Genomic DNA, 12199 nt, shown 5'->3' with positions numbered 1-12199 from the left:
TCTAGTTCCTTTCCTGTTTTATTTTAGTTACACTTTATTCTTTGTTTAGTAAAATATGAAAATAGCTCAAAATTAGTGGTTCAAAACAACCCACTACCTTAAAAGTTTTACCTCAAAATAAAATAGTTTATGATTTTATAAAATCTCAAAGGCACTTATTTAATCTTTTTAACTACTGTTTTAATCATTTTAGAGTATTAAAACATTTTATAAAAGTGGGGTTTCCTCACCACAATTAACTCTGCATTACTTGGCACAACCCGGACAATTTAATTTTAAAGTTCGAAAACTTTTGTTGTTTGCCTTTAATTCAATTTTGAATTTGAATCGGTTTTGAACTAACCCGAGATTAACTACAGTGACAGAGGTGACGTGGCATCATTAGCAGGGAAGTACTGTAGCCTAATTATCCGGGCGTCACAGTAGGTAATAATGAGAATGAATTGTTAGGGTAATAATGGTGTTGGATAGGCCCAACTTATGAAATACTATGAGATCACGTCGTAAATATATTATCAATATTTTCTCATAATGTGTTAGCATTTATTTACGTTATTAGAGCATGATAATATCATAGACCGGGTTATCGGATGGTTACTTCGGGGTTGCCAAATGTTTCTCCATAATTGAGTGATTATAAAGGTGACTTTTGGGTATACCAGAAAGTATGATGTGGTGCCATATATGTCAAGACTAGGATTTGCCCCTCCTACTATGGAGAGATACACTCCATGCCCACTCGGTATTATGTTGTACAACATCGTCTGTCAGGTATTGTGACTAAGGAGTTAGTCACAGAGAACCAAAATACGGTAACGAGAAAAGAGTACAAACCAGTAACGATGATAACTAGGTATGATGATCAAGGAGTTGATCATGGGGACACTGTCGGTGTCAAAACCGGCGGATCTCGGGTAGGGGGTCCCGAACTGTGCGTCTAGGCCGGATGGTAACAGGAGGCAAGGGACACGAAGTTTTACCCAGGTTCGGGCCCTCTCGATGGAGGTAAAACCCTACGTCCTGCTTGATTAATATTGATGATATGGGTAGTACAAGAGTAGATCTACCACGAGATCAGAGAGGCTAAACCCTAGAAGCTAGCCTATGGTATGGTTGTTGATGTGTATGTTGTCCTACGGACTAAAACCCCCCGGTTTATATAGACACCGGAGAGGGTTAGGGTTACATAGAGTCGGTTACAATGGTAGGAGATCTGAACATCCGTATCGCCAAGCTTGCCTTCCATGCCAAGGAAAGTCCCTTCCGGACACGGGACGGAGTCTTCAACCTTGTATCTTCATAGTCCAGGAGTCCGACTGAAGGTATAGTTCGGCTATCCGAACACCCCCTAATCCAGGACTCCCTCAGTAGCCCCTGAACCAGGCTTCAATGATGACGAGTCCGGCGCGCAGATTGTCTTCGGCATTGCAAGGCGGGTTCCTCCTCCAAGTACTTTATAGAAGATTTTAAACACAAAGATAGTGTCCGGCTCTGCAAAATAAGTTTTCCACATATTGCCATAGAGAGAATAATATTTACACAAATCTAATCTGCTGACGTATTCCGTAGTGCGACACACCACGGCCAAGCTTTTATCCGAGTTGTTTCATTATCCCACCCCAGCACGTCATGCGAGGCGGTTTCCTTGGCACGTCTTGTCAAAGCAGAGATCGTGTCCCCTTATTCCGGGATTCTCATTAATACGGGCGTGGGTAACCCAACGGTTTCTAGGACTCCTAGATTATAGGCAAGTCCAAACAGACATGGAGAGGACACTTAATGTTCGCCTCTTTATAAAGGGACGAGGCTTTTTATTTTTCCCTCGCGTGCTCAATCAAATCTTTCCCCCACCTCAAGCTCAAATGCCCAAAGTTTAGGTCGGGAGCTCCGAACCTTCAGTCATGTCCGGATCTAGCCTTCAAGGCCAATGGGTGCCTTCCTCCGTTACGGAAGAAGACGTCAAAAAGTTGAGGGAGGCCAGATATTTGACCGTCAAGATTCTGCATCGGCTGCCTCCCCGGGGGCATGCCATTCCCTCCCCCGAACCCAACGAGAGCGTTGTGTTCGTCTCCCACTTCCTCCGAGGTCTAGGCCTTGCATTGGATCCTTTTGTCAGGGGCTTGATGTTTTACTACGGGCTACATTTCCATGATCTAGCTCCAGACTCCTTTCTTCATATCACGACGTTTATTGTTGTGTGCGAGGCCTTCCTCCGGGTTACCCCTCACTTTGGCCTATGGCTCAAGACTTTTGAAGTAAAGCCAAAGGTGATCGAGGGGCAACATGCCACGTGTGGAGGTGCCTCAATACGCAAGATGACGGGAGCTGCATGGCCCAAAGGTTCCATTCCAGAGGTGTCTGAATTGTGGCAACATGAGTGGTCCTACATCACGGCTCCTAGAAGTGCCAAGTGGGCGGCCACCCCCGTTTTCCGCCCAGGCCCTCCTCCACAACTGATGTCATGGATTAGCAGAGGATTGAGCTGGGGTCCGGCCAAGGACGTGCCTATACTGCAAAGCCGCATTCAAGATCTCTTTAATGGAGATTTCAGTTTGGTCGCGGTAACACAAGTTATGCTGGTTCGTCAAGTCCAGCCTTGCAAACGCCAGCCTCTTCGCTTGTGGGAGTTCAATCCCGAGGGACCGCGCGCCATTCGAAATTTCCTCGGCCTGACGCACGAGGAGATGTACAAGTTGTTCTTCGGACCTCAAGTGGAGTGTCCGGAAATTACCGAGGACGTGGGCCTGAGTAGCAACCGTGCCGCCGAACAGGTAAGGCATCTTCCGACCGAGCGTACTACCTCTCCTTTGATGCGAAGTTATTTTTGAGAGTTCGCTTTTTGACCAGGACTGGCTAACGAAGGCGAAGTTGATTCGGTGCTCGCCCCCTCCCTAAGGGTTTGTAAAATCCGATATTGGAAAAGATGCTCCAGACCGCACCTTGCCCGGAGCCCTTGAAGGAAAATGCGGGCGGTTGCGGGCCCCAAACACTGGCCGCTCTAGCCGAGGGAGCAAGCATCTCCATGAAGGAAGATGACCAGAAGAGGAAAAAGATTGCGTCTGGGGATTCGGAAGCCAAAGCTTCCAAACAAGAGAAGAAGTCTCCCACAGAGGGTCCTACCCCGGGGGGTGCGGTTGCCGCACAAAGTCCGCGGGGGGTTCAATTCTCCCACGAGTCGTAAGTGACCCAAAATACCTTAATAGTACAGATATGTCGTCTTTTCTTCCGAGAAGACCACTGGATGTATCTTTGCAGTTCGGGCCTTAGCCCCTCTCAAATGAGCTCGTCTTCGGGGGATCTTCTTCCAGAGATGATGGAGAGCGAAACGCCTCCTCCGGACTCCTCTGCTCCGGAAGCGGGCGACCCTGAAGTGTCGTCGCGGAGGGCCTCTCCGAGTCCGGCGAGGCCAGAAGATAATCCCGTCGACCCCCGAAGTTCCCAGTGTCCGGCTCCCGAAGAGAGCAGACAAACGAGTCCGGCACCGTCTAGTGTGCGATCGGATGTTCTGAGGGAATTGGTGGGGCGAGCGGCCATCTCAGATGAACACCGTGTGCTGATGAATACGGTGATGGAGAGAATCTTGTCCGCCGAAAGCGGATTGCATAAAGGTTTTATGAGTCTACTGACAGGTTTTGAGGTACGTAAAATAATGTATGATAACCTTGCACATGCTAAGTGTGCCCTCTGTAGATAGTAGCCCCTAAGACTCTGGTTGTCGTTGGGAACGACGATGATCAGAGGATCATAATCCCAGGTAGTAACCATACTGCCTCTATGAGCAGGTGATGGAAGCTCCGGTGGCTAGCCGAACTAGCGAGTTTTCCCATTTAAGACGGCAATTGGATGCGGCAGACGCCGACATCGAGCTTGTTAACAAAAGGCTTGACGAGGCGCAGGGTAAGTGTTATTATCTGGTAAACGCCGCATAGTGAGAGCAGCATGAAGCCAGTATGTTTAACATGTTATGACTGCGGATGGATCTGCCACTGTTGAAGCCTTGCGGGCGGAACTTGCCCGAGCCAAGGAACAAGCAAAATTGGATAATGCGGCTGCTTTGAAGGCGGCCGAAGAGTTGCGAACCGAGAAGGCCGCGCATGGCGAGAGCCGAGATAAGATGGCCAATATGGCCATAGAATTAAAAGCCGCCGTCGACCGTTGCCGGGTTCTTGAAAAGGAAAACCAGGCGAAGGCATCGGACCTCGAGAAGACTGCTGCAACGGGAAAAGACCTCCGCTCTGCTACGAGGGCAAAGAAGGAGGAGCTGCGGGAAGCCGGGGATATTGTAGGTGGGAAACCCTTTATGTTGCAGAGGAAGTTCGGAGATCCACGGTATGCCCCTCTGGATTGGCTGTGGAGTTCGGAGGATGCGTATATGGATTTGGCGGCGAGCGCTGCTGATGCGGCCAAGTACTTCAAGGGTCAGACGGACCGTGAAGTGGACCAACTGTTTTAGACACAATTCCATTCTCCCGAGCGTCCACTTTCGTTGTGTGAGCAACTAGCCGAATGGGCCGAACTGAATAGGTTGCCCGGACTCGCCATGAGGTCTGTTGTGGATCAGCTATGGCCGGAAAGGCTAAAACCGAACAGCTATTTTGGCTTGGTGCAGCAGTTCCTTGACGTGGTGCCGCGCATTAATGTGATGAAGAGGTCGGCGTGTATAGAAGGCGCACGAATGGCCTTTGCCCGTGTTAAAGCAAACTGGGCGGAGATGGATGCTACCACTGTTGCAGCGCTGGATTCGGCCATAGGTCGAAGGGCTGCTGAGCACTACTTTGAGGAAGTTCTTGAGGGTGCTCGTTTCATAGAGAGCCAGTGCTCAAAAAATATTATGTTTGAGTGATATGTAATCTCATTGTAAGCGAAATGCTTTTATAAATTTTCATAAGGCTACTATTATACTTTTGCCTGAAAGTAATATGATGCTCCTGGGCGGCCGTTTATGTATACATGTATATAACCTGAAAGATTGCAGTCGTCGGCTTCAACCCCCACGCATATAATGCGGGGGTGTTCGCAAAGACACGCGTTCACACCTAATCCAACGTCTTGGTCCTATAAAGGAGGTGATAGCGGAGCGAGCGAGGCAACCGGACTATAATGCTTTAACACTTTCACTTAGCCATAGGAGTTTGATAGTGGGGCTACTAGATAGCCCCTGGTGGCTCCGCACTCTCCCGATCCCGGGGTGCGTACATGCCTGGCCGGGAAACGGCCCTTAGTTAAGGCGGGGGAATTCTAACATTCCCATAGGTCGTTGAGTGGTTGACCAGTCTCACGCTATATCATGACAGTCAGTTTTCGGCTTTCTCTACTGAGGTGCTCGTCCGGATGAACCAGGGCACAATCGCAGTAGTTCTCCTGGTGCTACCTTAGCCGGTAAAGTAGAATGTAAGGCACCAAAACACAGGAGCCGGGCAAACCCAACATTTGACCAAAGACAATGATTCGGAGCTGATGCATATAGGGCCAAACTCGCGCCGCCAAACACTCCCTAAGGTATTCGGTCTTTGTGGTATAAACCGGGCCTAAAAACGGCCTTTGAAAGAAGGCCCTTGTGTCCAGGTACGTGCATTGTTCTGGCGTGGCCACATGCCAAGACGTCAGCATCCTTCTCAACGGTGGATATGTATCAACAAGAGACAGTAAAAAAGGTTTACCCATGGTCTTAATCTGAAAAGAATCCTTGGGGCGGGTCCCTGCTGCACGTCTGCGCCTGTGTCTCCGTTGTGCCGTATCATGGACGGGTGTAGCACGATGATCGTCTATAAAAGAGAGGAATTTGGGTGAAAAGGTGGTCGTGCAAAAAGATAGTTTTCTAAAGAAACCATGTGTAATTCAAGAGGAGGAGAAATTGCCACTTGTCTGCGTGCGTGGAGCCCCTTGTATTGAAAAATAGGGGTGTGACCGTTTATGCGGTATAAGTAGTGGGGCCGGACTTGATTAGTTGTGTCTGAGGTCTTGACGACCTATTGGATGCTTTCGTTGGTCCGGGCGCCTTTAGTGTGCGGCTGCCAAGGCAGCCTCACTCTCTTCGGCGCGCAGAGATCGCTTGATACTTCCGTGCACTGAAATGATGCCTTGTGGACCGGGCATCTTGAGTGTAAGGGAGGCGTAGTGTGGTATTGCATTAAAGCAAGAGAAAGCTTCACGTTCGAGCAGTGCTTGATAGCCACTTTGGAACGGAGCGATGTGGAAAGTTAAATGCTCGTGACGGAAGTTATCGGGGGAGCCGAATATGACTTGTAATAGGAGGGAGCCCGTGCAACGAGCCCCTGGGCCTGGCGTTACTCCTTTAAAGGTAGTGTTGCTATGGCGAATTTGTGTTGGGTCTAACCCCATCCCACGGATTGTATCCTGATATATTAGGTTTAGGCTGCTGCCGTCGTCCATCAATACTCGTATGAAGTGATATCCGTCAATTACTGGGTTTAACACCAGGGCGGCCCATCCTGCGTGTCGGATACTTGCTGAGTAATCGCGATGGTCGAAAATGATCAGTTGAGATGACCGGTGGCAGGACTTCGCGGTGATAGGTGCTTGGGTATATTTTTCTGGGAGTGCCGCATTGCTTTTTCCCTTGATCATATGTAACACGTTTACTGTTTTGACTTCGGGTGGAAATTTCTTTTGTTCCCCCGTGTCTCGCTTGGGAGGTTCGTCCTCGTCTTCACTTGGTGTATCCTCCCCCTTGTGTACGGCGTTGAGCTTGCCGGACTGCTTGAAGACCCAACATTCTCTATGGGTATGATTGGCAGGTTTGCCAGGGGTACTATGGATCTGACATACTTGGTCCAGAATTTTGTTGAGGCTGGACAGTTCATCCCTGGTGCCTTTAGGGGGCGGCTTTTGGCCTGGCCAAGAGACTTTGAATCCGGCGTTTACTGTCGTTCCCTTTGTGTTGTCTTCTTTATTCTGGCGTTTGTTATTGCTGTTGCGCCGTGATTTCCCATTTCCATTTCTAACTTCAGATGTGTTGGGATCACTAGTGCTGCATCTGGCTAGCCAGCTGTCCTCACCCGCGCAAAAGCGGGTCATGAGGTTTGTTAATGCGGCCATTGTTCTCGGCTTATTTTGGCCGAGGTGTCTGGCGAGCCATTCGTCACGGACGCTATGCTTGAAAGCCGCTAAGGCTTCAGCGTCCGGACAGTCGACAATCTGGTTCTTTTTAGTAAGAAACCTATTCCAAAGCTTTTGGGATGACTCTCCGGGCTGCTGAGTTATATGACCCAGATCATCCGCATCCGGAGGTCGGACATAAGTCCCTTGAAAATTTGCCTGAAAGGCGTCTTCGAGCTCTTCCCAACTTCCAATGGAGCTTTCGGGGAGGCCTTTGAGCCAGTGACGAGCTGGCCCTTTGAGCTTGAGGGGTAAGTACTTGATGGCGTGGAGATCATCTCCTCGAGCCATATGGATATGAAGGATGTAGTCCTTAATCCAGACCCCCGGGTCTGTTGTTCTGTCGTATGCCTCTATGTTTACGGGCTTGAATCCCTCTGGAAATTCATGGTCTAGCACCTCATCGGTGAAACACAGGGGATGTGCGGCACCCCTGTAGCTGGGTGTGCCATGTTGTTCGGACGTTTGTTGTGTTGCATTGTATGCTGGGGCGCGCCTGCGTGGTCCATAAATGGATCTTGTTGCTCCATCCTTTGGGTGCGAGCCCTTGCATGGGTCGCGTGTTGTATTGTGAGAGGCGTTGTATGCCTTTGTGTGTTGATAGAGGGGTCGTCTATCCGACCGGGTGGCTGCTTTGTTATTTGGTTGTGGGGGGTCGGAGGCCTCCTCATCGAATTCAGGTAGTAGCTTCCGCTTTGGGTAGCTCTTTGAGGGGCGATTGTCGCCGTACATTGCCGCTGTATTGAGTATTTTACTCCATATGAATTGGAGTGTGTTTTGCGCGGCCTTGAGCCTTCGCTTCTGCTTTTTAAGGTTCCTCGCGGTGGCAACGAGCCTTTTGCGGGCATTATGATGCTCCAGGTGCCTGTCCAGCGTTATGTCGTCCGGGCCATTATCCTTGATAGGATTTTTTTGTTCGGTTTGAACATCCAGATTGCCGTTGTCCGGCAGCGGTTTGCCCTGCTCGAGCGCTGGGTCTGTGTGATCGCTATTTTTGTCGAGGCGGGATTTGGGGCGGCGCTTGCGTCGCCGTTTTGACTGCTTTTCGAGGGAACAAGCCTTCGGTGCGTCCTTCCGCTCCTCGTCGTGATCTTTTGGTGCGTTCACCGTGTATACGTCATATGATGAGGTGGCGCTCCAGGGCCCAACAGGCACTGGTTCTTCATCGTCTCCTTCATCGGCGTCCATACCGTCGATGTCCTCGAAGTCGACTTCGAGCATGTCGGTTAGGTCGTCGACAGTGGCTACAAAGTGGGTGGTGGGTGGGCTTTGAATTTCTTCATCGTTCGTACCCCAACCTTGCTGACCGCAGTACCGCCAGTGCTCTCCTGATAAAGAGAGAGACTTCAGTGTCTTCAAGATATCACCGAAAGGCGAGTGCTGAAAGATTTCTACGGCAGTGAACTCCATGATCGGCATCCAATTGGATTCGATTGGCAGGGGCGTGGAGGGTTCGGAGTCTGGAGAGGAGTCCGGCTCCTTGGAGTCACGAGTCCCGCAGAATACGGGGCTGGTGTTCGGCTCAACCGCCGTTGGGATCGCAGCCCCCGAGGTGGCGTCCAACCGCCTATCCTCGATCGGCGAGTTGGCTCCGGACTAAGGGTCGGAGCCAATGCGGGTGCGACCTCCAGGGCACTGTTTGGCGGCAAAGCTAGATCATGCTCGTCGTGACAGTGCGGCGCGCTCGGCAGTGGCTCGAATCCGTCGAAGATCAAGTCCCTGCGGATGTCAGCCGTGTGGTTTAAACTTCTAAATCTGACCTGACGGCCAGGGGCGTAGCTTTCGATCTGCTCCAGACGGCCAAGCGAATTGGCCCGCAGTGTGAAGCCGCCAAAGACGAAGATCTGCCCGGGGAGAAAGGTCTCACCCTGGACTGCATCGCTATTGATGATCGTAGGAGCCATCGGACCTGACGGCGATGGCACAGAGGAACTCTCAATGAAAGCACCAATGTCTGTGTCAAAACCGGCGGATCTCGGGTAGGGGGTCCCGAACTGTGCGTCTAGGCCGGATGGTAACAGGAGGCAAGGGACACGAAGTTTTACCCAGGTTCGGGCCCTCTCGATGGAGGTAAAACCCTACGTCCTGCTTGATTAATATTGATGATATGGGTAGTACAAGAGTAGATCTACCACGAGATCAGAGAGGCTAAACCCTAGAAGCTAGCCTATGGTATGGTTGTTGATGTGTATGTTGTCCTATGGACTAAACCCCCCGGTTTATATAGACACCTGAGAGGGTTAGGGTTACATAGAGTCAGTTACAATGGTAGGAGATCTGAACATCCGTATCACCAAGCTTGCCTTCCACGCCAAGGAAAGTCCCTTCCGGACACGGGACGGAGTCTTCAACCTTGTATCTTCATAGTCCAGGAGTCCGGCTGAAGGTATAGTTCGGCTATCCGAACACCCCCTAATCCAGGACTCCCTCAGACACCATAAAAATCTCGCCTAAGATTGTGTAATTTATTGCAAAGCAAAGGGTATTATATGTGGTACCACATGGTTCGCTTGATAAAGATCTTTAATGTTAGGTGGGAAGTATTATGGGTGTATAGTTCCCACTAATAATTATTGACTGGTAGGTGTTCCGAACATGTCCACGTATTCTAGAACCTATAGGGTCAGACACTTAATGACTAGTGACATTTAGGAAATATGTGAGATAATGGAATGAGAGATAAGGGTTTTGAAAGTGTTTCAAAAGGCCTAAAAAATGTTTTAGGAGGTCTCGGAGTGTTCAGGTGATATCCAGGTCGGTTTTGGAAGCTTAGGAATGTTCCAGAACATCACATAAGCTCAGGAAGGACCATAAGATTCTAGAGCGTTTTGTTGGGTCCCCAACGGGACAACCTCATGCTTGGTTGAGGGTCAAGGCAAACCATAGGGGCCTAATGCAGGCAAGCCCACCCCCATGCTTTGGGAGGCAAGCAAACCCTAGAGGGGAGTCCTAGGAGGACTCCACCTCCTGATTGGGCTACCCCTAGCCCCACCACCTATATATAGGTTGGGAGCGCACTAGGAGAGGCACCAAACTCTCCACGGTATAACCTACTTGCAGGAATTGGCGTGCTTCACCGATAATCTTCTTTACTTTCTCTGTGTTGGTTGTTTGTATGATCTCTAGTGATCCTGGGCTTGCTCATGCGCAGTAATAATTTTATGTTGCATAGCACGTTCTCTCAAACCGCGGCGACGTGTTGCTTACGGCTCGTCCTCAATAGGAGTCGGTGACGTCTGGCACAAAGAGGGGGTATTCGCCTGATGTTAGTTGCGGCCGCTGATGGACGCGTGGACGGAAGACCGTCAAACCCCTCCGCGTGAAGCTCTAACAGGCACTCCGTGGCCATCCCCGATGGTGGGAATCGTTGGCCAGGGACTCGCAAGAGCCCAGATGAGCATGCGCTCCTCACATTCATGGTCGGCAGTGCAAACATACTCATATAGCTCATATGCCTGGAAGGAGTGCTCCATGGCAACTTGCATATCTTGCTGAAATTGCTTGATACGTCTCCAACGTATCTATAATTTTTTATTGTTCCATGCTATTATATTATCTGTTTTGGATGTTTCATGGGCTTTATTATGCACTTTTATATTATTTTTGAGACAAACCTACTAACCAAAGGCCCAGTGCAAATTGCTGTTTTTTTGCCTATTTCAGTGTTTCGCAGAAAAGGAATACCAAACGGCATCCAAATGGAATGAAACCTTCGGGAGAGTTATTTTTGGAACAAACACAATCTAGGGGACTTGAAGTGGATGTCAAGGAAGCAACGAGTCAGCCACGAGGTAGAAGGGCGCGCCAAGGGGGGTAGGCGCGCCCCCACCCTCGTGGGCCCCTCGTGGCTCCACCGACCTACTTCTGTCGCCTATATATACTCATATACCCCGAAAACATCCGAGAGCACCACGAAACCCTATTTCCACCGCCGCAACCTTCTGTACCCATGAGATCCCGTCTTGGGGCCTTTTCCGGCGCTCCGCCGGAGGGGGAATCGATCACGGAGGACTTCTACATCAACACCATAGCCTCTCCGATGATGTGTGAGTAGTTTACCACAGACCTTCGGGTCCATAGTTATTAGCTAGATGGCTTCTCCTCTCTCTTTGAATCTCAATACAAAGTTCTCCTCGATTCTCTTGGAGATCTATTCGATGTAATTCTTTTTGCGGTGTGTTTGACGAGATCCGATGAATTGTGGGTTTATGATCAAGATTATCTATGAACAATATTTGATTCTTCTCTAAATTCTTTTATGCATGATTTAATATCTTTGCAAGTCTCTTCGAATTATCCGTTTGGTTTGGCCTACTAGATTGATCTTTCTTGCAATGGGAGAAGTGCTTAGCTTTGGATTCAATCTTGCGGTGTCCTTTCACAGTTACAGCAGGGGCAGCAAGGCACGTATTGTATTGTTGCCATCGAGGATAAAAAGATGGGGTTTATATCATATTGCTTGAATTTATCCCTCTACATCATGTCATCTTGCCTAACGCATTACTCTGTACTTATGAACTTAATACTCTAGATGCATGCTGGATAGCAGTCGATGTGTGGAGTAATAGTAGTAGATGCAGAAACATTTCGGTCTACTTGTCGCGGACGTGATGCCTATATACATGATCATGCCTGGATATTCTCATAACTATGCGCTTTTCTATCAATTGCTCGACAGTAATTTGTTCACCCACCATAGAATTTGCTATCTTGAGAGAAGCCACTAGTGAAACCTATGGCCCCCGGGTCTATCTTCCATCATATTATTTTCCTATCTACTTGCTATTTCTGCCGCCTTTTATTTTGTAATCTTTATTTTCCAATCTATACAACAAAAATACCAAAAATATTTATCTTATTATCTTTATCAGATCTCAGTTTTGCAAGTGGCCGTGAAGGGATTGACAACCCTTTTATCGCGTTGGTTGCAAGGTTCTTGATTGTTTGTGCAGGTACGAGGGACTTGCGTGTAGTCTCCTACTGGATTGATACCTTGGTTCTCAAAAACTGAGGGAAATACTTACGCTAATTTGCTGCATCACTCTTTCCTCTTCAAGGGAAAATCAACGCATGCTCAAGA

This window comes from Triticum aestivum, chromosome 3A (genome assembly GCF_018294505.1).
Source record: "Triticum aestivum cultivar Chinese Spring chromosome 3A, IWGSC CS RefSeq v2.1, whole genome shotgun sequence".
Taxonomy (NCBI): domain Eukaryota; kingdom Viridiplantae; phylum Streptophyta; class Magnoliopsida; order Poales; family Poaceae; genus Triticum; species Triticum aestivum.
The sequence above is the reverse complement of the archived record's forward strand: the minus strand, read 5'-3'. Positions refer to the sequence as shown.